Source organism: Rhodnius prolixus, unplaced genomic scaffold (assembly GCF_049639745.1).
Source record: "Rhodnius prolixus isolate KJV_2025 unplaced genomic scaffold, Rpr scaffold_6, whole genome shotgun sequence".
In the NCBI taxonomy this organism is placed as follows: Eukaryota; Metazoa; Arthropoda; class Insecta; order Hemiptera; family Reduviidae; genus Rhodnius; species Rhodnius prolixus.
Window position 1 is genome coordinate 10,465,092 of NW_027411634.1, and position 26,213 is coordinate 10,491,304.

A 26,213-nucleotide genomic window follows, 5' to 3' on the forward strand; every position below is an offset into this window, starting at 1 on the left:
CTTGTGGAGGTTGTCATGCTAGGCTGGAATTACCGCAGGGAGACCCAAGATCCCTGAAAAAGTGGCTAGAGTCCACTTTCCACCAGCACGGTAATCCTTATAATAAAACTAATTTCTTGCGGATTACCAATGTATGTGACACATTCCACTTCAAAGCCCTTTAAAGGCTAATATGAGGGCCTAAAACATTAAGGCCCTATGTTAGGCAAGCTCTTAGAGGTAAGGACCGCAAATGTAACAAGTAGTGGGCTCGATTACCGGTCTTCCGACTTGGATATTTTTATTGGTTAATACAAGAAATCTTGGCCGTAAAATATTTTGCAATTTGCGTCCTTCTAATTTGTAGAATATAAGTCTGCGATAAGATTAGGTATTAATTTTACTATAACTAAACATAAGAATTCGCAATCATTAATTCTAAGATTGATCTGAAAGAAGAAGACCGAATCAACAATAGTGAATCCAATTACTTTTCAAGATGCGAAATTAACCAAAACAAAAATTTAATAAAACCAGAGACAATTTTTAAATATAACTACAATTGCATTAAACTGTTCAACTCTTTATCACAGTCACATTTTAATGCGATTTATAGAAATGATATAATATAAAATATGGTCCAAAATAGAAGCGAGAATTTCATTAATCTTATGAATATGTAAATTAAATGGTACTTAAACTTCTGTAAAGTTACAAAATGATTTCTAACATGTTGAACAAGATTAAAACTGTTGAAATTCTGAAGGGAACTTTTGTAATTTGTTACCTCGTTGTGAAAATAAATGAGATTCAAAAAATTGAAAATTATTTTAAAACAATGTCATTTTAATGGCTGTTCGTGATTAATTACATTTGAAGGTTATTTTAGATATAAAATATTAAATTCTTTTAGAATATCGCTTCCACCAGGTTTTCTCTGCAATGATAGTTATTAGTGTTTCCTAGTTCCAGCCCGAGATTATAATTATCACGATCAGTTCTTGTCTAACTCTTTTCCCTAATCAGGAACAGCTTAGTTCAAAATAATCCTTGACTTTTACCTAAACGCGCATCGTTTTAGTCAGATAACAAAACCAAATTTTAGACAAGACTTTTTTACTGTAGTAAACCACGTCAACAATATTTGGGAAGGAAATATGGGTTATTTAAAATGAAAAAAATTGAACAACTGAAATTAAAAATAGCCTAAACAGGATGAGAAAAAGTATTACTTAAAAAGAGGCTTTAATGATTGACAATTTTTTTGAGAGGCGTTGTTGTAAACTAATTGCTTATTGATATCTTCGATCTCAATCGATCGAAAATTAATCTTCAATTCAAATCTAATGTTAAGTGAAAATGTATTTTTTTTTTTAAACTCAATAGAATCAAATATTTTGGACTCTGTAGTATCCGGATTAATTTCCTCTATTAATCTCTTAGCCTGTCGACAGCTTCTCACCTTCGTCCTAGCCCTCTTCAGTTCCTTCAGTCTCCACTTCTTGATAATCTTGTTGTTCATATCCCTTTGAAATTGCTAAGACAGATATGAGTTCACAAAATGATATTCTAACTCCTACAAAACATTAGTTTTATCACTTCTTTCATTGCCTGCAATGTCCTCGGATGTCCAGGAATCCAGAATAATCCAGGCTAATAAGAGGAAAGCTGGTTCTACTTGAGGCTCAACCTCCTAAATGTTCTTTTCTCCAAAAGGAAGATCTGTTTTGGGCCTGCAAATGCAGAAATATTGCTCTTTACTATGAAATAAATAAATTATGAGTACCTAAAAGAATCACTTACATACTCGTACTTACTAGTCGGAGTTTGGGTCTGCGGCCTTAAGGAACCATCTTGTCACTCCAACCTGACGGAGATCTTTCTCTACGTCATCTAATGATCTAAGTCGAAGGCGCCTTCGATTTCTCACGCCTTCTGCTATTCCATCTAAAAGCATCAACTTTTAATTTATAACTCGCTATAATTACTTTTTGCTCGCATTCTCCAACTAAAAATACACACAAAAAAAAAATCTAAAATAAAATCTGCAGGCGACGAAATAAATATAAGTATAAACATTATTTATAAACTATACGAGAATATTCTGCATGGATATTGCTAAATAATTCACTCTGTATTTCGAAATTTTTTAAAAAACGGGACGCACCTGACACCATATTAAACATAATATGAAATGCCATTTAAAATGGGTAAGTTCAGTTTCTGTCCTCGTCTAATATGATTACTTCCTGTTTGGTTGAAATAGGAGGAAAGCACTAGAATATTAATTATGGGTAATATATTCTAGAAGTAAAATGGCTGAGTTTCATCTGAAATATTACGCTAATTCTTATTTTTGCGAAAAAATAATCTAGTTTTACTGGTGAAATGTGAAGTAAACAGATAGAAATGTTAATGTTCATTTTCTTTTGTAGCCTATTCTTTGCCCTAACAGTGAAAAAAATCTGTAAAACTAAAGACTAACTTCCAAGAAGTGAAATTGATAAAAATAAATAATGTGATTTCCTATTTTATCAATTTGAGATCTTTAAGCATTGCTCGAAGGGGTAAATTAATTTTAAGGGACTCCTTTCTCATTCTTAGTTCAATGTTTAGACGGAAGTCATTAGAAGGGAGGACCTTCGAGGAAATGCCTATTTTTTCAGGCGAACTTTACATCTGAGTTAGATAGCAAATATATTGTTCTACAAAATTGTATTAACCATTAAATAAAATCCAAGACTTAGACCAAGAATCGAACCCGTTACCAGAATACACATATTAGCCTCACCTCCAACCACTCGGCTATAGTGGCGTCCCCAAACTACCATTATTCAAGCTAATTTCTCCATTTTTTAAGTGCCATTTTGTATTAATGGAAAAATCATTACATAAATAAGTTTACGTCGCTCTGCCTGCTTGATATCCATTTAAAATAAAATCCATTTTATTGAAAATGAATAAGATTTCCCTTAAAACAATTTTCTGCTTTACATCCTAATTTTCCTTTTTTTTGGGTCTAGAAAGTAGCCACGTATCCTTGTTTCCTTCGAAGCAGATGTTTACCAGATATTTTTCTTAGGATTCCTTAAATATTAGTAGCCAATAAACTAGTGTACGATATTTCACTGTTATCTTGTTTTAGCCAGCCAGGTCTTTGATTTACACTTTTTTCATTTCACTGAAATGAGATAGAAAATTAAATTTAAACAGCCTGTAGATTCCTAGTTAGTGTACAAGTTGAAAGTAACTAATGAAACTGAAAATTTAATTCATCCAACGTAATAAATAACCGACAAAACATTTTTGAAATTCATTAATTGTATGTACTTTTTTTTAAATTTGTTAATTTTTAATAACAAAACATTATTTAATTTTTTTTTTGTATATTTTATTTTAAAGATTAATCATTTTACTGTGGAACAAAAATTTAATGAATTTAAGAGTGAAAATCTAGCCAACATGTCACAGACATCACACGGCCATAAATAATGAGAGTTTTCCCCACATATCGCCATTTAGTATGGCCACCGCCTCCTCCTCCATAACACACACGAAAACCAAACACGATCATTTATCAGTCACCTGTTACCATCTCTACAGCGTGAACTCGGATACAGGAAATAATTAAAAACTTTGAAGCTTGACTGAACCAGTTTCCAGTGAGTAGATTCGCGATGTGTTCTACTCACACAAATAAATATAATATAAATATGGTATCGCAATACCATGTTTGAATCTTCATACAATGTATTCTACTAATTGAGCTTCACTGTTAACCTAGTTAGTGATACCATTACCGATCACGCTGTGACAGAGCATTTTATTTCCATACAAAAGTGGAAGAACTTAGACAAAGATGCACTGTCAACAGTTCCATTCAATCTGGCCTTGGATTTGACGTCCGCTGAAAAAGCTACAACTATTTTTACTCGATTTACGTGTCATACATATAGTGGCGGACAAAAGAATGTTTAAAGTTGGTATCCGTGTATTTAGAGGCCTATGCCTTTATAATATTGGGAACACATTATACGAGGTGTGTTCAAAAAGTAACGGGAATTTTCGTTTTTTGAAAAAAATGTTTATTTATTCATCTACATTAATATTGTCGCCTTCAAAGTAGTCCCCTTCGCATACAATACACTTGTGCCAGCGCTTTTTCCAATCCTCGAAAACCTTCTGAAACTCGATCTTTGTGATAGCTTTCAGCTCTTTCAGCGATTCGCTTTTAATGTCATCTATGCTTGTAAAACGACGGCCTTTTAATGTTCTCTTTATGTTTGGAAATAGAAAAAAGTCACATGGAGCCATGTCTGGCGAATATGGAGGCTGGGGCATCGTTAAAGTTTTGTTTTTGGCCAAAAATTCACGAACAAGCAATGAAATGTGAGCAGGTGCATTATCGTGGTGCAAAATCCATGAATTGTTTTGCCACAAATCCGGGCGTTTTTTTCGGATTGCTTCACGCAAACGGCGTTGAACTTGTAGGTAGTACTCCTTATTGATTGTTTGACCTTGTGGCAAGAATTCATGATGCACTATGCCATTAAAATCGAAGAACACAGTGAGCATAACCTTCACATTCGACCGCACTTGTCGAGCCTTTTTCGGTCTTGGCGATCCAGAATGCCTCCACTGGGACGATTGAGCCTTAGTTTCGACATCATATCCGTAAACCCATGTTTCGTCACCTGTTATAACACGTTTCAGTAGATCCGCATCGTTGTCGACTTCATTGAGTGACTCTTGAGCAACTTCCATTCTCCGCTGTTTTTGTTCGAAATTCAACAATTTTGGAACAAATTTTGCTGCCACACGTTTCATACCCAAAACATCCGAAAAAATTTCATGGCATGAGCCAATTGATATGGCAACATCATCAGCGACTTCTCTGATTGTGATTCGGCGATCGTTCATAACCATTTCTTTCACTTTTTTCACGTTTTCATCGGCTGTTGATGTGCTTGGACGTCCAGGTCGTTCGTCATCTTCAACGTTTTCGCGGCCATCTTGGAAACGCTTATACCACTCGTAAATCCTTGTTTTACTCATAGCAGACTCACCATATGCCTTTATTAACAATTCACACACTTTATTACACTTTATTTCATTTTTTACGCAAAATTTAATACAAATTCTTTGATCCATTTTTTTTAACAAACAAAAATCGCCAAGCTCGAAAAACACGTCTAACCTTAACGGCTGCCACTTAAGAAGTAAACAATGAATATTACTGAAAATTTTATCGTACTTCAGGGGCATGTGTACCAACATAATAAAAAAAAAATTTTTACAATCAGACTCTCCAAACCCGCGAAATTTAAAAATTCCCGTTACTTTTTGAACACACCTCGTATAGTGTGATGAATCTAAATTTTGGTTAATTGGACCTGAAGAAAAGGAATAGAGTATAATGTAGGCCATCAGATCGCCTAAAAAAGCAAAATCGATTATGATTTGGGACTATATTTCTAAAAAAAAAGCTGTTGGGAAATTGGTTAAAATCGATTGGAGAATGACTAGCGTTGATTATTATAACATTTTAAACAATAATTTACTACAATCAGTAGAAAAGATGTGCTTGGAATAGTTTATCTTCCAGCAACGACTCTAAGTACACTCCCCAAATGGCACCCAAATTTTTTACTGAGAAAAAAAATTGAAAAACTCGAATGGCCACCAAAGTCACCAGATATTAATTCCATAATCACTAGAGAATCTCTGGACGATTTTAGAGAAACACATCCCTTTAAATGCCCGTACAACCAAAGAATCATTTTCGAAACTAGTTCAACTAGTTGAAACTAGTTTCAACTACTCACAATTGCGAACTTTAATTAATAAATTCATTCCATCCTTTGTGTGGCCAATTAATTTTAGTAAATCTGATCTAGACTCTATCGTTGATAGATATAGGGCTTATTTATTTAATGAAGATCTTGCCAGAGCAAGAAATTCTAATTATAGTAAACATTTGCATGCAATAATTCCTAAAGAAATATTGTGCCAACCTTATCTCCTGTTGGATATTCCTCTAAAATATAAACCGCCTATTTGCTCAGCTAAGATTAAATGGTAAACATTTTTCAAAATTTACTATAGACAATGTTAGTTTTAAAATTAGTGGTCAAAATGTTTGTAAGCTGTGCAACAAAGAGGTGGAAGATGGCACCCATATGGTGGCCGTTTGCCCTGTGTTTTCAGAGGCAAGAGGATATTTTTATAGGGAAGCTTTTGATGGCCAGCTTAGCATGGAGAGAGCAGTTACGAATCAGAACAAAGAAAGCCTTTTCCTGTTGTACAAATACATGAATTTTTCCCTAAAATTAAGAGAATTTCTATTATTATTTTCTATTTCTTAACCTTATATTTTTGTTTATTTTATTTATATTTTAGTAGTGTATTCATTATTAGTAGTTGTGCGTTTTTTTTTGTTATTAAAAATATAATTTAAAAAATAAATAAATAAATAAATATGGTTATTGCAAAATGTATTACTTTTATTTTATGTTTTTGTTTGTAAACACAATTCCATTGTAACGACTTAATGTCTAATACAATAAATAAATAAATAAATGTTCAACTAGTTCAACCAAAATGGTATAATCTTCCAATAATACAATTAGAAAACATAGTTAACAGTAACAAGCAGTAATTAAAAGCAGAGGATTCTCCTACAAACTATTAAAATTAACAAACTATTCAAATGCAAGGATAATAATCAAAATAACTTTAAATTAAACTTTAAAACTAATTGTCTCATTAATTTAATTGTTTCAAAACTTATTCACTTTTATATCTTTATATTCTGTTCTTATGTTATAGTATTTATTACTTTGTAAGTTACAGACATTTAAAAAATACTCATTCATGTTTCAAAATACGAGGGTCGTTTTCTTAGAATGATGGTGTTCTTTGTACCCTTTTAAACTTTCTTTAAACGGCCACTGTATATGGATTGCTAAATCAATGCAGATGAAATGACTGAAAAAGTAATATGGAGCTGGGGCCTTCCCGATATTGAATGTAGGTAAATACTCACTAAGAGAGAATTGGTGGATTATATTTTTCTAATCTTAAGCTAGTAGAGAATCGTTTAGAAGGTACTAATAGCTTAAACGATTATTGATTATGAGTAAGAATGATGTCTAATGCTAGCTCACCAAAAATGCTAAGAAACTTCCAATTTTAAATTAATAGTTCTTGATAGTTCTTTAAAACAATCCTACGACAAATTTTAGGATAGAGTGGAAAACTCTGACCATTGCGAATAATTTGAGAATAATCTTTTTGATCTAATATCTTGGAAAGAGAACAACTTTGGTAGTAAAAGTGCTCCATAAAAAGAAGGTCTAGTTGTAGGAGTTAAGATTACAAAATGTTAGGGCATATGTATGTGCGTTAGCTTCATCTTATAGAAAGAGATGGTACACCAGGTTGAGCATCCGAAGACCAAAGAGAGGCCCAGCATTACCGATTAGGAACAGACGTAAAGGTTAGAGTTCTATTGAGGTGTTCAATCAATCGGTGGGTTCAATGTGGGTCTGTAATGATCTTTTTACCTCCACAGGTGGGTTAGTAGTTAGAAAAAGTAAAAAATCTTCAGTTTCTGCTATTGTAACAGCAATTATCCAAAAACTGTGCGATGTTTACAAAAAAAAATTATTAATCAATAAGTTTCAGTTTTCTGTTAATAAACACAACAAGACGACATCAGCTGAGCGTTGTTAATAGTAATGGCAGTCTTATCTCTATAAATTTCATTACATCCTTAGTAATATAAACTGGTATATAATTGGAACACAACTTTATGGATAAGCAGGGGTAGAAGCAGCAGCAGTTTGTGGGAGCTCCAAGTGAAAGTACCCTGGAACGGTGTTTAAAACAGTAAGCCTGCAACCATGGCAACGTACTCTCTTCCTCGCCAAACTTATAAGTGTCGACGACATACTACTTATCTTTAGTGGGCTGAACTTTGCCGATAAAAGGGGACCTCCTTTATTATACACCATTATCACCAATTTTCAAATCAATTAGTTATCTTAGGTATATTAAATATAATAAAAAAGTTATAAGTGGTAAGTTGCAAGTAGTTCAAACTTTGCCAACTAGAAATTCAGTTTATGTCAGGTTTTAAGCTACCCTGAATTCGATGTTATATTATTTTATGGAAACGTTTATCATATTTCAACCAACTTATTCATAGAACAAACCAGAGAGGTTTTAAAGGTTGAAAACCACCTAAAATGTGTTTAAAAATAGAAGTTTACCAATCAGATGCTATAAAAAAAGTAATTTTAACGTAAAACTAACTTCATTATTTGAGAAATCAGGCGCCACCATAGCCGAGCGGTTAGAGGTGAATCCTGCAAAACAAATATGTATTTGTGGTACTGGGTTCGATTCCCCGGTCTTAGGCCTTGGATTTTATTTAATGGTTAATGAAAGAATGAACAGTAAAGAGTGTTTGCTAGTAGCCTCCGTCCACGACATCTAATTGGGGTAGTTGGACGTTAAGCCCCGCCTGAAAAAAAATAGGCATTACATTATTTGAAAAATTCATAGTTGCCTCCATAAAGAAATCGAATACTCTTTAATCTAAAACTTGGCTTACGTTTAAATTATATTTGATTCCTTGAGAGGTGGCTATGACAACGTGACCCGGAAACCTGCTCTGTTGCAACCTTCAACCTCGGACTGTTTGACATTCCTGAATGTTCTGACTCCTGGGTAAAGCTTAAGTTCTTCTCCAGAATGTCAAAATCTCAGCCATTTGGGCCCTTTTAACGGACAAAACTATAAGTACCCAATATTTGTAGAATGATGCTTCTACTTCTCTCTGCCCCAGGCATAAGCGATTTATGTGTTTATAACAGACAAAGAACCTTTCGGCATTGCTAGTGTAATGGCGTGGTGAAAGGAACATGGAGAACCAACGAAAGAAATACGTTTATATTTAAAGTGGCACCAAAACTAAAATCTCCTGTTCGGAGGAAGTTATCAGACTGGACTCGTGCATCTTTTCGTCCTTTATCAGATTCAATAAAAATTTAAGCTGCTTATAATTTGTAAACTGGTAACGTGAAGAATGCAATGAAGCTCTTGCTTTCATTTCAGAGATGATGGACTTCCTTGGCAAATCTCATTTAAAAAAAGGGAAAAGCAATCCTCTTTTAAGTGTCATTAATGTTTGGTGCCAGAAACAGAATTGATTTCAGATTCAGGAGTTTATTTTCTTGAATGATATCTGAAGAATATCAAAGTAGATTTTCACACTTAATATCACCTGTTTAGCAAAGTTAAACCACAAATATGACAAATTTACAAAAAGGGATTTATCAAAACGGATATCTCCACAGAATTAGTTCGTGTAAGTAGAAGGGATTATATTAGCGCACCTGGTGGCTAGAGCCGAGGAGTCGCTTATAAATCGCGCCAACGTTTCCTACCTCCTCGTTCTCCTTCTTCTGGATCTTCATCATCCTCGCACATTTACCTCTCCTCTTCATATTATTGTTACATTAATCATACAGTTGTCAAGGATTAAACAGATCTTCCTTTCATATCGTATCCCCATATCTAAATCATTCCTTTTGTTGTTCTCTATCTCTTTCTCTCTCGGAGGGGTAAGTGAGAAGGTATTTACCAAGAATGTGTGGCTGTTGGTAACTATCGGTACGCACCAAAATGGGGGATAGACGGCGCTTTCACTGGGTTTGCAGGATCTATAACCACTGTGAACGGAAAGGGGCGGAAACAGTGTAAAGCAGTGTGGTATATATCATGTCCACTGCCAAATAAATTATTACCAAAAATGATGTATTTTTTATTTTTTTTTTAGAACGAATTTATTCATGTTATTCTTCTTCTTCACCGTGACAGAATAGTGTAAGGTGTAAATATTTTGTGGACTGTTTCTACAAAATATTTCTTATTTTTCTCACAGCTTACTTGGCAAAGATGTTTCCACGATTTCTATCTTATATTTCATTCTCTTATACTTCTAGGAGTAAATATTTTAATCGTGCATTCTGGTCTATTTTGAATTTGTAGCGGTAATATCAGTTTTATGATTCTCTGAATACTCGTACAAAAGGAAAAGTGGTTTTCACCAAAATTGAGTGAGCTCTACCGCAACTGAAAACCGAAAAATCAGAAAGTAGATAGTTCAAAATTTGATATTTCGTTTAGATGCTAATAGAGGGAGCCCAAATAAGGTTATGGTCGAAATCGTTCAAGCACAAGTACCTGAAATCTGATTAGAAATTTCTCGAACGTTCTCTAAAGGTAATTCAATGATTCTCAATGGTGGTAGGAAGGAGCTGTTCTCTTAAATTCTCCGTCCAAATTTTGTGACTTTAGTAGTGTCCCTGTTAGTTACCGGCCATCCTGTACTAGGCGAGGTAACATAGACCAGGGGTCCCCAAACTAAGGCCCGCGGGCCACATGCGGCCTCCCTGAGGACATTTATCCGGTCCTCGCCGCACTTCCGGAAGGGGCATCTCTTTCATTGGTGGTGGTCAGTGAGAGGAGCCACTATATGTGGCGGTGCCGCAAAGCGCTGCGTCGCTCATGTACAGTACTACTTCCGGTGACGCAGGACGGACGCGTCTTGGCTCCGAAAATAGTGTAAAATAACAGCCAGAAATAGGAAGAAAGGCAAAGCACTATAACTAAACCGGACATTGACCATCTCATTAGCCAAAAGCAGGTCCATAGTTCCCACAGAAATGTCTGGTCAGTTTGGTGATTTAAATTTACTTGTTCTTTATTTGAAATATTCTATTTGTTCCCGTTTTGTTTTTTTTTTTACTTTAAAATAGTTTTTTTTATAGTCCGGCTCTCCAACGGTCTAAGGGACAGTGAACCTGGCCCCCTGTTTTAAAAGTTTGGGGACCTCTGACATAGTCCCTACTAGCGGTGACCTCGCCACTGTTTCGAGATTTCCTTAGCAACGTAAGGCCAGCATGCATGATATATCGTAAGTCCATTCCATTAGCCTGTCCGCTTGGCCTAGCCGCTCCGGTAATAGATAGCAGGTATTATTCCGGTGAAGGCCGACTAAATCTGACCATTAAACCTTCTTATTACTGGCCAATGATGGGTTTTGCCCAACTAGTGGACAACAGGACAGTAAACTTCTCCTAAACCTTCTACTAATAGCAATAACTGATTTGTGCGAAGCCTTGGAAATCAGAGAAGACAGTACGCTAAACTGATTGGTACGGAACCCTCGGCATTGTAAAAGGGAACTAGAACTGCAAGTGGTCCGCACAAGCTAAATCCTTTGTCAGGAGATGTATGTTTAGGTGCCCAATGTGTATTATTATATTTTTAATGCTTCAACATAGTGCCTTTTTACTCAAAAGTAGGTATTATTCAAAAAAATTGTATCTGTTATCTTTTAATCGTATTTTAATCAAATGAACAAATATTGTTATCCTTAATAAACCCCACCAAAACGAAAATTTATTTGCTAATTATTAAAATATGGATAAAAATTTTTTCGTTATTCGAATCCATCGAATAACGCCCATTTCTGCATCCTGCATCATTTTATTTTCCTAGTTCTACTTAGGACACAATATTCCTCGCAATAAGGCGCTTAGTTTAAGAGACGACACAGTATAATTACTGATGCATTTTATCATAATTTTTTTTATTTAAGGCTTTTTATAGATCTACCATGATCCTAACTTATTAGCAAGGTTTCATCTTTGTCTGTTCGGCATGAAAGATATTCCACAATGTTCAGCTACAGGATAAGGATAGCAGGATAGCTTACTTCTGGAAAAGCTAAAAAAGAGGAGTGAAAATAGCAGTAATGATTTATTTTATTAAAAAAAAAAAAATAATAAATAAGATGATAAATCTGGAAAAGCTGTTGATGACGCAAAATTAAAATACTTAATTTCAGTAATGGTTAACAGATTAAAATAAAAAAGAACTAGAAAATAAGTTTCATCCTGATTAATTTGAACAAGTAAACAGCACTTCTCAGTAATTAATCCCAAAGACCGTTTACAGCAGTGGTTCTTAACCGGTGTTCCGCGAAATTTCAATTTTAAATGTATTGAAATTTAGAAACTTAGGAAAGATACGAAAACAAAAAATTGTTCCTTTTTTTTTAATTTGAATTTAGTTTTAAGTTCTTGCTAAATACCGAATTTCAAATTATTTAATGTTAGTGTTCCCCGCGAAAAATATATACATATAATTGTGTTCCGCGTCAATGAAAAGGTTAAGAACCACTGATATAAACGGTTGCAAATTTTTTGGGTCATGAAATTCTGTAAAATTATGGCCGATCTATATCTCCCACTGTGAACCACATATTGACGCGGAATTTTGTTCTTTTATACACTTTGTTTTCCTCAATTATAAACTATAGTTTTTTTGTGCACAAATCTAAAAAGGTAGAAGATATAAAGAGTTGAAAATTTTTTGGGTCATGAAAATCTGTAAAATTGTGGCCGTTCTATATCTCCCACTGTGAACCACATATTGACGTGGAATTTTGTTCTCTTATACACTTTGTTTTTCTCAATTATAAACTATAGTTATTTTGTGCACAGATCTAAAAAGGTAGAAGATATAAAGGGTTGAAAATTTTTTGGGTCATGAAATTCTGTAAACTTATAACCGTTCTATATCTCCGACTGTGAACCACGTATTGGTATGGAATTTTGTTCTCTTATACACTTTGTTTTCCTCAATTATAAACTATAGTTATTTTGTGCACAGATCTAAAAAGGTAGAAGATATAAAGGGTTGAAAATTTTTTGGGTCATGAAATTCTGTAAAATTATGGCCGATCTATATCTCCCACTGTGAACCACGTATTGGTATGGAATTTTGTTCTCTTATACACTTTGTTATTCTCAATTATAAACTATAGTTATTTTGTGCACAGATCTAAAAAGGTAGAAGATATAAAGGGTTGAAAACTTTTTGGGTCATGAAATTCTGTAAAATTATGGCCGATCTATATCTCCCACTGTGAACCACGTATTGGTATGGAATTTTGTTCTCTTATACAATTTGTTTTCCTCAATTATAAACTATAGTTATTTTGTGCACAGATCTAAAAAGGTAGAAGATATAAAGGGTTGCAAATTTTTTGGGTCATGAAATTCTGTAAAATTATGGCCGATCTATATCTCCCACTGTGAACCACGTAATGGTATGGAATTTTGTTCTCTTATACCCTTTGTTTTCCTCAATTATAAACTATAGTTATTTTGTGCCCAGATCTAAAAAGGTAGAAGATATAAAGGGTTGAAAATTTTTTGGGTCATGAAATTCTGTAAAATTGTGGCCTTCTATATCTCCCACTGTGAACCACGATTTGGTATGGAATTTAGTACTCTTATAAACTTTGTTTTTCTCAATTATAAACTATAGTTATTTTGTGCACAGATCTAAAAAGGTAGAAGATATAAAGGGTTGAAAATTTTTTGGGTCATGAAATTCTGTAAAATTATGGCCGATCTATATCTCCCACTGTGAACCACGTATTGGTATGGAATTTTGTTCTCTTATACACTTTGTTTTCCTCAATTATAAACTATAGTTATTTTGTGCACAGATCTAAAAGGTAGAAGATATAGAGGGTTGAAAATTTTTGGGTCATGAAATTCTGTAAAATTATGGCCGTTCTATATTTCCGACTGTGAACCACGTATTAGTATGGAATTTTGTTCTCTTATACACTTCGTTTTCCTCAATTATAAACTATAGTTATTTTGTGCAGAGATCTAAAAAGGTAGAAGATATAAAGGGTTGAAAATTTTTTGGGTCATGAAATTCTGTAAAATTATGGCCGATCTATATCTCCCACTGTGAATCACGTATTGGTATGGAATTTTGTTCTCTTATACACTTTGTTTTCCTCAATTATAAACTATAGTTATTTTGTGCAGAGATCTAAAAAGGTAGAAGATATCAAGGGTTGAAAATTTTTTGGTCATGAAATTCTGTAAAATTATGGCCGTTCTATATCTCCGACTGTGAACCACGTACTGGTATGGAATTTTGTTCTCTTATACACTTTGTTTTCCTCAATTATAAACTATAGTTATTTTGTGCACAGATCTAAAAAGGTAGAAGATATAAAGGGTTGAAAATTTTTTGGGTCATGAAATTCTGTAAAATTATGGCCGATATATATCTCCCACTGTGAACCACGTATTGGTATGGAATTTTGTTCTCTTATACACTTCGTTCTCCTCAATTATAAACTATAGTTATTTTGTGCACAGATCTAAAAAGGTAGAAGATATAAAGGGTTGAAAATTTTTTGGGTCATGAAATTCTGTAAAATTATGGCCGTTCTATATCTCCGACTGTGAACCACGTACTGGTATGGAATTTTGTTCTCTTATACACTTTGTTTTCCTCAATTATAAACTATAGTTTTTTTGTGCACAAATCTAAAAAGGTAGAAGATATAGAGGGTTGAAAATTTTTTGGGTCATGAAAATCTGTAAAATTGTGGCCGTTCTATATCTCCCACTGTGAACCACATATTGACGTGGAATTTTGTTCTCTTGTACACTTTGTTTTTCTCAATTATAAACTATAGTTATTTTGTGCACAGATCTATAAATATAGAAGATATAAAGGGTTGAAAAATTTTTTGGGTCATGAAATTCTGTAAAATTATAACCGTTCTATATCTCCGACTGTGAACCACGTATTGGTATGGAATTTTGTTCTCTTATACACTTTGTTTTCCTCAATTATAAACTATAGTTATTTTGTGCACAGATCTAAAAAGGTAGAAGATATAAAGGGTTGAAAATTTTTTGGGTCATGAAATTCTGTAAACTTATAACCGTTCTATATCTCCGACTGTGAACCACGTATTGGTATGGAATTTTGTTCTCTTATACACTTTGTTTTCCTCAATTATAAACTATAGTTATTTTGTGCACAGATCTAAAAAGGTAGAAGATATAAAGGGTTGAAAATTTTTTGGGTCATGAAATTCTGTAAAATTATGGCCGATCTATATCTCCCACTGTGAACCACGTATTGGTATGGAATTTTGTTCTCTTATACACTTTGTTATTCTCAATTATAAACTATAGTTATTTTGTGCACAGATCTAAAAAGGTAGAAGATATAAAGGGTTGAAAACTTTTTGGGTCATGAAATTCTGTAAAATTATGGCCGATCTATATCTCCCACTGTGAACCACGTATTGGTATGGAATTTTGTTCTCTTATACAATTTGTTTTCCTCAATTATAAACTATAGTTATTTTGTGCACAGATCTAAAAAGGTAGAAGATATAAAGGGTTGCAAATTTTTTGGGTCATGAAATTCTGTAAAATTATGGCCGATCTATATCTCCCACTGTGAACCACGTAATGGTATGGAATTTTGTTCTCTTATACCCTTTGTTTTCCTCAATTATAAACTATAGTTATTTTGTGCCCAGATCTAAAAAGGTAGAAGATATAAAGGGTTGAAAATTTTTTGGGTCATGAAATTCTGTAAAATTGTGGCCTTCTATATCTCCCACTGTGAACCACGATTTGGTATGGAATTTAGTACTCTTATAAACTTTGTTTTTCTCAATTATAAACTATAGTTATTTTGTGCACAGATCTAAAAAGGTAGAAGATATAAAGGGTTGAAAATTTTTTGGGTCATGAAATTCTGTAAAATTATGGCCGTTCTATATCTCCGACTGTGAACCACGTACTGGTATGGAATTTTGTTCTCTTATACACTTTGTTTTTCTCAATTATAAACTATAGTTATTTTGTGCACAGATCTAAAAGGTAGAAGATATAGAGGGTTGAAAATTTTTTGGGTCATGAAATTCTGTAAAATTATGGCCGTTCTATATTTCCGACTGTGAACCACGTATTAGTATGGAATTTTGTTCTCTTATACACTTTGTTTTCCTCAATTATAAACTATAGTTATTTTGTGCACAGATCTAAAAAGGTAGAAGATATAAAGGGTTGAAAATTTTTTGGGTCATGAAATTCTGTAAAATTATGGCCGTTCTATATCTCCGACTGTGAACCACGTATTGGTATGGAATTTTGTTCTCTTATACACTTTGTTTTTCTCAGTTATAAACTATAGTTATTTTGAGCACAGATCTAAAAAAGGAGAAGATATAAAGGGTTGAAAATTTTTTGGGTCATGAAATTCTGTAAAATTATGGCCGTTCTATATCTCCGACTGTGAACCACGTATTGGTATGGAATTTTGTTCTCTTATACACTTTGTTTTTCTCAGTTATAAACTATAGTTATTTTGTGCACAGATCTAAAAAGGTAGAAGATATAAAGGGTTGAAAATTTTTTGGGTCATGAAATTCTGTAAAATTATGGCCGTTCTATATCTCCGACTGTGAACCACGTATTGGTATGGAATTTTGTTCTCTTATACACTTTGTTTTCCTGAATTATAAACTATAGTTATTTTGTGCACAGATCTAAAAGGTAGAAGATATAAAGGGTTGAAAATTTTTTGGGTCATGAAATTCTGTAAAATTATGGCCGATCTATATCTCCCACTGTGAACCACGTATTGGTATGGAATTTTGTTCTCTTATACACTTTGTTTTCCTCAATTATAAACTATAGTTATTTTGTGCACAGATCTAAAAAGGTAGAAGATATCAAGGGTTGAAAATTTTTTGGGTCATAAAAATTCTGTAAAATTATGGCCGATCTATATCTCCCACTGTGAACCACGTATTGGTATGGAATTTTGTTCTCTTATACACTTTGTTTTTCTCAATTATAAACTATAGTTATTTTGTGCACAGATCTAAAAAGGTAGAAGATATAAAGAGTTGAAAATTTTTTGGGTCATGAAATTCTGTAAAATTATGGCCGTTCTATATCTCAGACTGTGAACCACGTATTGGTATGGAATTTTGTTCTCTTATACACTTTGTTTTTCTCAATTAAAAACTATAGTTATTTTGTGCACAGATTTAAAAAGGTAGAAGATATAAAGGGTTGAAAATTTTTTGGGTCATGAAATTCTGTAAAATTATGGCCGTTCTATATCTCCCATTGTGAATCACGTATTGATATGGAATTTTGTTCATTTATACACTTTGTTTTTCTCAATTATAAACTATAGTTATTTTGTGCACAGATCTAAAAAGGTAGAAGATATAAAGGGTTGAAAATTTTTTGGGTCATGAAATTCTGTAAAATTATGGCCATTCTATATCTCCGACTGTGAACCACGTATTGGTATGGAATTTTGTTCTCTTATACACTTTGTTTTTCTCAGTTATAAACTATAGTTATTTTGTGCACAGATCTAAAAAGGTAGAAGATATAAAGGGTTGAAAATTTTTTGGGTCATGAAATTCTGTAAAATTATGGCCGTTCTATATCTCCGACTGTGAACCACGTATTGGTATGGAATTTTGTTCTCTTATACACTTTGTTTTTCTCAGTTATAAACTATAGTTATTTTGAGCACAGATCTAAAAAAGGAGAAGATATAAAGGGTTGAAAATTTTTTGGGTCATGAAATTCTGTAAAATTATGGCCGTTCTATATCTCCCATTGTGAATCACGTATTGATATGGAATTTTGTTCATTTATAAACTTTGTTTTTCTCAATTATAAACTATAGTTATTTTGTGCACAGATCTAAAAAGGTAGAAGATATAAAGGGTTGAAAATTTTTTGGGTAATGAAATTCTGTAAAATTATGGCCGTTCTATATCTCCGACTGTGAACCACGTATTGGTATGGAATTTTGTTCTCTTATACACTTTGTTTTTCTCAGTTATAAACTATAGTTATTTTGTGCACAGATCTAAAAAGGTAGAAGATATAAAGGGTTGAAAATTTTTTGGGTCATGAAATTCTGTTAAATTATGGCCGTTCTATATCTCCGACTGTGAACCACGTATTGGTATGGAATTTTGTTCTCTTATACACTTTGTTTTTCTCAGTTATAAACTATAGTTATTTTGAGCACAGATCTAAAAAAGGAGAAGATATAAAAGGTTGAAAATTTTTTGGGTCATGAAATTCTGTAAAATTATGGCCGTTCTATATCTCCGACTGTGAACCACGTATTGGTATGGAATTTTGTTCTCTTATACACTTTGTTTTTCTCAGTTATAAACTATAGTTATTTTGTGCAGAGATCTAAAAAGGTAGAAGATATAAAGGGTTGAAAATTTTTTGGGTCATGAAATTCTGTAAAATTATGGCCGATCTATATCTCCCACTGTGAACCACGTATTGGTATGGAATTTTGTTCTCTTATACACTTTGTTTTTCTCAATTATAAACTATAGTTATTTTGTGCACAGATCTAAAAAGGTAGAAGATATAAAGGGTTGAAAATTTTTTGGGTCATGAAATTCTGTAAAATTATGGCCGTTCTATATCTCCCATTGTGAATCACGTATTGATATGGAATTTTGTTCATTTATACGCTTTGTTTTTCTCAATTATAATCTATAGTTATTTTGTGCACAGATCTAAAAACGTAGAAGATATAAAGGGTTGAAAATTTTTTGGGTCATGAAATTCTGTAAAATTACGGCCGTTCTATATCTCCGACTGTGAACCACGATTTGGTATGGAATTTAGTTCTCTTATAAACTTTGTTTTTCTCAATTATAAACTATAGTTATTTTGTGCTCAGATCTATAATTTTTGAAGATATGAAGCAGTGGTTCTTAACCGGTTTTCCGCGAAATTTCAATTTTAAATGTATTGAAATTTAGAAACTTAGGAAAGATACGAAAACAAATAATTGTTCCTTTTTTTTTAATTTGAATTTAATTTTTAAATCTTGCTAAATACCGAATTTCAAATTTTTTAATGTTTGTGTTCCGCGAAAAAATATATACATATAATTGTGTTCTGCGTCTGCGAAAATTTTAAGAACCACTGGTTTACAGTCACAAATGTTTGATGGAGAATTTATACCACCAACTCAGCAGGTTCAATTAAATTTCACTAACTAACTTCGTTAGTACGTAGTGCACTTGATTGCATCTTGAACTATTTTTAATTGCAATATTAATAAACTTAAAAATCCTAAAATTTAATTTTTATAGAATATCATTTTTCCTTTATCCAAGCCCAAGGATAGTTCTAGTTTCTTCTACTTCTTTTACTTCTTACAAAGAGATAATTTTGTTTCAATCATTTAATTTGTTTTCATCTCATTTAAAGACATGATGTGGAATTCATTCTAATCTGATTGTTCAGATAATAATTCTTTAACCACTGGTTAAAAGTGGTGGGTTGTCTGAATATTGATAGTAAAACAAATGATGTTCGCCACAGCATCACAAGATTTACGTTCAAGTTCTTTTCAAATTTTAGTATCTGCAAAAAAAAGGGTACCACAAATTGAGAGTGTATTGTTTTTAATAAATTTAAGTAAAATAGAATCAAAAAAAGAAGTATATATACTCACAATACTGTTGGGTTCTTTTTTGGTGGAATGCTTTACAAATATTTTGATTTAGTCATTGAAAGAACAAAAGACGCGACTGGTAATTATATTTTCCTTGTTTTGTTCCTCAAGATGCCTAGCTGAGGCAATAATCTGATTTCTTTTTTTACTTTAGTAAGTAAGCTTTACTCATGTAAAATTCTTCAATATTACGCCATCTGGAACAAAAGATGGTTAAATTTTAGTTGGTTTTGGTGTAAAGAATGTTCATAGGTAGGTAGTTTGTAAATAGGAATGTCTCAGTAAAACTGCCCACCAATTTTTTGAATTTCTGTTTCTCAAATTTAATTATTTAGCGTTTTCTAGACTAGGATAAATTGCCAATAAATAATATGAATGAAATGAGTAAAATTCATTTCAAGAGAGTATCATTGATGTAGTTTTTCAAAGAAAACCCTCTAAAACCTGAAAAAATCGATTCAGTAAAGTGACACTATCGATATACTATGTCAAAATGATTTTATTGTCAGTTCCCTTGTTGGAACCAAAAGAAAATACAGAAATTTTGTCGACTTTAATTTTGAGACTGTAAAAAATTTTTAGAGGTTCTATGGAAGCGGTCATTCATCAGCAGCTCTCTAAGCTCATCAAAATGGATTTCATTATAGAAAAGTCCATGGATTTGTTTGCTTTCTCCTGTCTTGTAGCATAAAATACTCTTTTGATGCTTTAATTAGGTAAATATTTATATAAGACTAATTAAAAGTTTCTTTATTTATTTTTTGAATTATTAAAAATGTAATTAATTGTTTTAACTTCCAATTAGGACTGGATAATAATTATCATTTTTCTCCGCGAAGTTTTTAGGGTCAAAAAGATCGATCTTTTATTTTCCTCATGTAGTTTAGTTGTTCATTCACTATAACTGGAAAAAGGAAAATAAGGAATGTGTGTGTGAGAGAAAAACAAAACAAAATGGTTCTGGCTTTTCTCTGGTTTGTAGTAAAGAATGGATTTTCATTTCGTTTTGTTTGGATAAACATTCTAGGCGCAGAATTTCCGTAGATTAACAAGGCTGTGGGAAAAAAAGCCCCTAAAGCTCCCATATTGTCTTACAGCTTGTTTAGTTTTCTTCCCTTTAACCCTAATGAATCCCTTATTTCCCTTAGGGATTGGGTCGTAAAAGGAATAAGAAAATTAGGATTTAGCATTCTTCTTACAAAGCATTATTACCGTGTTTCTAAACATTCTACTTGTAAGTTCAATTTTTATTAAACCAAGTATTGATTACCTCAATAATCGGTACTTGCAAAGCTTATAGTAAATATTATCAGCAAATCGAAGATCAATCGACGTCCATATTGATCACAATACTAATGAAGATTTAGGATTGTTAGGAAGGTTACCAGCTTTTTCATTTGATATTTGTACGAAGTATCTATTCCTTGAAGGGTACTTACAATCAAGTAATGCTTATTTTTCAGGCGTTTTAATGAGACATCAGCTTCATAAAAAATTATTATCTTAATTTAAAAATACATTAAAACTGTTCAAATTTGCACAACTGTTATTTTTAATGGCCTAGTAAGAAAGTAATTTCAAAATTATTGAGGATTGAATAAGAAATCGCAACTATGTCCACAAATATTTAAAAAAAAACATGGCAACCAACAGCTGTCTTCGACAGGTGGTAAAGTTATGGGCTATCGCCAAGACTGGCTGCAGAATTAATCACGTCAAGGCAATGATGAGGTTATCAGGATAATTTTTGGTCTATTGACTGGCCACTGCTGGCTCAGAACGCAAATGCTTCGCATGAGCCTGGAGGATGATAGCCTTTGTAGGTTTTGTCAGCAAGAGGAGGAAACGGCACTGCATGTGTTGTGTCTGTGTGAGGGTTAAGGATCAAACCAAAAGCCTGTGAGCTTTACGCAGGAGTCGCTCTCCAGAATTAAGTGTCTGATTATACGGACAGTTCTGGAGGGCGAGCTCTAGAGTAGTGGGAGCCACAATAGATCCATTCAGTCATGGTGGCGTAGACCTTCAAGGCCGCCCTTCTGGAATCTAATCTAATCTAGTCTAACAGCTGTATCCACTTCATTGCGTTCTTTTTTATTTTTATTCTTTTTGACGCTCCAAAAGAAAGCAAAAAAGAAAAAACAACTAATTTAGAATTAGTTTTCAGTTTAGAAGCGATAATTCTTTGATAATAAACTTCCGTCATAACTTTTTATTAATAATTATGAATTACATATATTTTAATTAATAATTACTAAGCATTAACTATTTCTGTGTCAAAATACGCAAATGACCTCGTTATAGAAAAAATACTAATTATTTGACAAATAAACTGGTTGTTTGGCCGTGGATCTACTCGTACAATAGTTGGCTGTGGTCTAAAAATAAAAAATTTCCTTTGATGTTCAACGTTTCGGACACCTGTGTTTTCTTAAAGAACTGGTTTGTAGGGGGTAGAGGAAGATGAATGGAGATGTCCGAAATGTCAGAGATTACCTTATTAATATTAATCAAATTAATGTCTGTACAGCCCACTTCACCTCAAAGAATTAATTACCCATGTGTATTATTGAATTTTAGGTGTTTTCTGGCCATCTTGGGTTTATTTAAGAGAGGAAAGTCTAAATTCCGAGAATGAAGAAAATTTCTTTCTTTTTTTTTTCCAGGAAAAATGAATTTCTTCTACAACTTTTCAACATTAACCATTTTTTTTGAAATGCTTTTCACGAAAATGAATTTTTACGAAGAGGTTTACGCTTTTACAACCAAAAAGGCTTTTACAAGATATTGGAAGTCAACTAATATTTACTATGAATTCGAAGTTTTTTGAACAAACACGTGGCAGAATTGGTTTCGTGACCGTAAATTATTATTATTATTAAGGATTCAAAATTGGCGAGAAATTGGTCCAAATAAAAAACAACAACTCGTCTTTTTTGCCAACGATTCGTCAAATATATTGTCTTCTTTAGGGCCTGCATATTACAAATACAAAAAATGAGATGAGTTGTGAGATTGGCCATTAGATGTTATTATCTCAGAGAAAGAAAAAGCTATAATAAAAATTTACTTACGATTAATAGTTATTTATTTAACAAGTGTGGAAAGTAGTACTTTTCCTCACGCGAGGCAGGGTTTGCACGCACGAGCGAGCGAAGCGATGCGAGTGCAAGTGCAAATTGCCGAGTGTGAGGAAAATACTTTACACTAGAGTTAAATATTATATTTTTTCTGCAACCATTTATTAACTAATAAAATTAAAAATTTCATTTTTACAGTCTACAAAAAGTTATTTATTTATTATAAACATTTATTGTTATATTACAATTATTTACATTACTTATTACATTTTCTGCTGTTTCTTTTATTGATGGAGGAGTGTTTTCTAAACAGGCATCACTAGAATCCATTTTAAATTTCTATAAGGTAACACTATAACCTTTTTAACTGTTATAATTAAAAATATCTAATTATTTATTAAAGTATTATTTTTATTTCTATATTCCTTTCAATTTTTATTTTATTTTTTAATATTCGTTTTTTAATTATTTAAATAAAATAAATTTAAATAAGCTTATTAGAGTTTTACAGAAAATATTTATGTTAATAACAAAACTTCTTATATCAAGGAAGCACAATAAAGTTTTTCCACACACTAGTGCGGAAAGTGACACTAATGGGAATTTCCCCCCACTAGTGTGGGAAGTTGGACATTACACAGCTGATTTTAATTGAGTAATGAGAACTTCCCTACATGGTTGCAGAAAAACTTTTTTTTTTTAAGGAGACATTTTTATTTGAAATTACTTGGCGATAACAAGTGTATAACCTTTACTTACTCGTGATTTATTCATTTTCAATCGTAGCTAGAAAAATAGACGAACAAAAAGTGGTATTATTCTGACGCCTAAGGACACGTTGAGAATGTCACTGAGGTAAAATTTTTGACACGATAATAACGTAGACTTTTGCTTTTAATCAGGTAAAGTAATAAAATGTCCCACTACTTTTTGTGTGTGTGTGTGTTTTTTTCTTTGAACACAAATAACTTTTTATCAGCTATCAAGAGTTCGCTATGTCGCTGGCATGGTGTTCAGTGTGGCTATCGTCATGGTAACCATAGAGCAAAACTGGGTAGCCTGATCCGGCCGCTAGGTGTCACCATCGTCGAGGCTAGCCTTATGCGCGCGCGTGTGCATGTGTATGCGAGTCCGCCCCACGCAGTGCGCGGTCTGATACTGAATTCTCTCCCCCTTTTGTTCCAGGTTATGTAGTCGGGCGCCCATCCCACACCTTCAGTATAAGGGGCAAAAGCAGGCTACTCCACCGCCCCCGCTGTACCCTCCGTAAAGCCACCCCCACTGCCACCAACAACCACTCCGCCCCCTCCTGTTAGTTCACCCGTCCCCGCTGTAGGCGGCCCCCTCCAAACGCAGTACTCGCACTGTGTTGTGTATAGTCTACTCCACTAGGCAGACAACGTGCTCCTAGCTATTCCTTTAACCAGTTCACTACATACTCAGCTGTCGTAGCAACTACTTTCGACTACCAAGTAGTGTTGTTCTCTTTTTCTATGATTCTACTGTGCTAATTATTTATTTATTTAATAAACGTTTTTTTTTTGTTTTAAATTCATTTTAGTTTAAGTTCCAAAAAAAATGCAGAAATTCTAATTTTTAATGGCAAATTAGTGCGATTTTACTGTTATTTATTTTTTCAACTGATAACACATCATCACACACGTTATCATCAACAAAAAAACATTTATTATTATCAGAAAAAACAGGAACAAAAATAATCAGAAATCAAACAAACACAGTAACCACTTGCCAGAAAAATAATAGACAAGGTAAACCCAAATTGAATTTAAATTCTACTTTGTCCAAAAAAACACGCCTGAACACGTGGTTATTTTTTTTGCAAAATTTTCTCTCGAATTTCACCGTTAATTTAAATAATTATTACTTTTATTTTGCGGTAATTTTAGTTATGTGTAATTAAAGTGTGATATTTTACAAAAAAAAGAGAAAGTGCAAGAGCGAAGTTATATATTTCTCTCACTTTTTCTACTGCTGAAGAGAAAAAACAACCAGAATTTTCTCAGATCCAGAACTGCAGCAGAAACTGAAATTTAAATTATTGGAATTCAGGTGAGTAAAAATTAAAAAATACATACTTTTAAGTCCGTAAATTCAATAAAAAATAAAAAAGATTATAAATCAATTCCCGGTGTTTAATAAATACTGCACCGTAAAATATAACGAACTACAAAAAAAAGGGGTCTACGTTGAAAACCCAAATATTTAAATTAGCTGTAATGTAAACACAAAAAACACACAAGGAGAGGGGGGTCATTTAATGAAAGGCGTAATCATATGTTCTGCAACATGACGTGTCTGTTATCAAGATACTAACACCTGCTTATTAAATTATTACAAAAAAACCAGACTAACTTAATCCCTGTATTTATCGCATTAACACACACTTTAACATCCATAGTTCACCAAAAAAACAGTTACTTGGGGAATGGAATTAAATTAATGAACAGATAATATCAATGAGTTAATTTTCTTCTCTGTTAAAAATGTTTTAAATTAATTGATTTAAATCTTCACAAATACCCAATTAAATAATCGATTTTCGAAATAGTTTTGTCGGTATATTATGTAAAAATATCGACAATAATAACGATTATTGAATAAATACATTTTTCAACTCCTCTTTACCCCCTAAAAATGATCTCCTAATCGATATTTTAAAAAGTTGGGATTTAATTTTCACGTTTAAAAAGAAAATAAAAATGCGACATGACGTAGAAAGTAGTTCGGCAATAAATAAAAAAGCTAACTGCTCGAAATAGACATTGAAGTCATTCATTATTATACTAAAAACAATCATTGAATATCTTCTTGAATGAAATTGTTTTTATACTTTTTATTATTTCATTAAATAGCAATAAAATTTCTCTTTAAAACTCTGGATCTTCGTAAAATATTCTTTTATCTGGAGAGTTTATTATTAAACCAAATATTGAATTAAACCATTAAAATCATAAATTGTAATAAACATGATTATTGCATACATATGCAATTTTAATTGTTATTATTACTTAGATAATTCAAATATGTTAAATAACTGATGTAACAATAATGGTAACAACTTTTGAAATTGTGTACACCGCGATCCATGTACATCTATCGTGGCTTTTAGGCGTTTGTTGCTTATACAGTGGGTACCTCGGTTCTCGACCACAATTCGTTCCGGAAGTGCGGTCGAGAACCAATTTGATCGAGAACCGAAACAATTTATCCCATAAGAAATAATGTAAACTATGTAGTTTATTTCGTTTCTAAGCCCCAGAAATATTAGGCCGTTTTGCTGGCCTAATTTTTATATTTTATGTAAAAACATGTATCTAAACAAGAAATAAGATCTAAAAGTGTAAATATAAGAACAACTCGGCTCATCTCGGGTGTTCGAGTTCCAAATGTTTGTTCGGATTTCAGGACAATATTTTCTCGAATTTCTTGCACGAAACCTATTTGTTCGAAAGTCAAGTCGTTCAAAAACCGAGGTACCACTGTATTTCTGTTTTTTTTGGTAAATCTGTTAGTGCACTATTTGTGTAAGAGACTGTCTATGGTATTGGAAGGACTTGAATCAAACTGTTTTTTTTTCCAAGCTATGTGAGAGGTTTCAAGCATAGTTGACGGAAGTGTGGTGTTTTGTTTTAGTCTGTTAAGTCTGTGGTAACTGGAAGCGACTAAAATGGAAACTTTAATTGATCTATGCTTTCG

The 26,213-nt window shown here is 32.8% G+C and overlaps 1 protein-coding gene and 1 long non-coding RNA gene across 2 annotated transcripts in view; one reads left to right on the plus strand and one right to left on the minus strand.

The window, feature by feature from the left end:
- Nucleotides 1-290: 290 nt before the first annotated feature.
- On the minus strand, nucleotides 291-23,728 carry LOC141460545 (uncharacterized). Its single transcript, XR_012462127.1, has 6 exons — nucleotides 23,256-23,728; nucleotides 19,420-19,616; nucleotides 8,597-19,328; nucleotides 8,296-8,506; nucleotides 1,797-1,987; nucleotides 291-1,712 (listed from the first exon to the last, which is right to left on the minus strand). It is a non-coding gene; the product is annotated as an uncharacterized lncRNA (long non-coding RNA).
- A 185-nt stretch (nucleotides 23,729-23,913) lies between these two features.
- msi (RNA-binding protein musashi) overlaps nucleotides 23,914-26,213 on the plus strand; it is a 631,163-nt gene continuing 628,863 nt past the window's right edge. The window contains exon 1 of the mRNA XM_074140661.1: nucleotides 23,914-24,566. The gene's annotated coding sequence lies outside the window, so the exon portion shown is untranslated. The remainder of the gene's footprint in view (nucleotides 24,567-26,213) is intronic.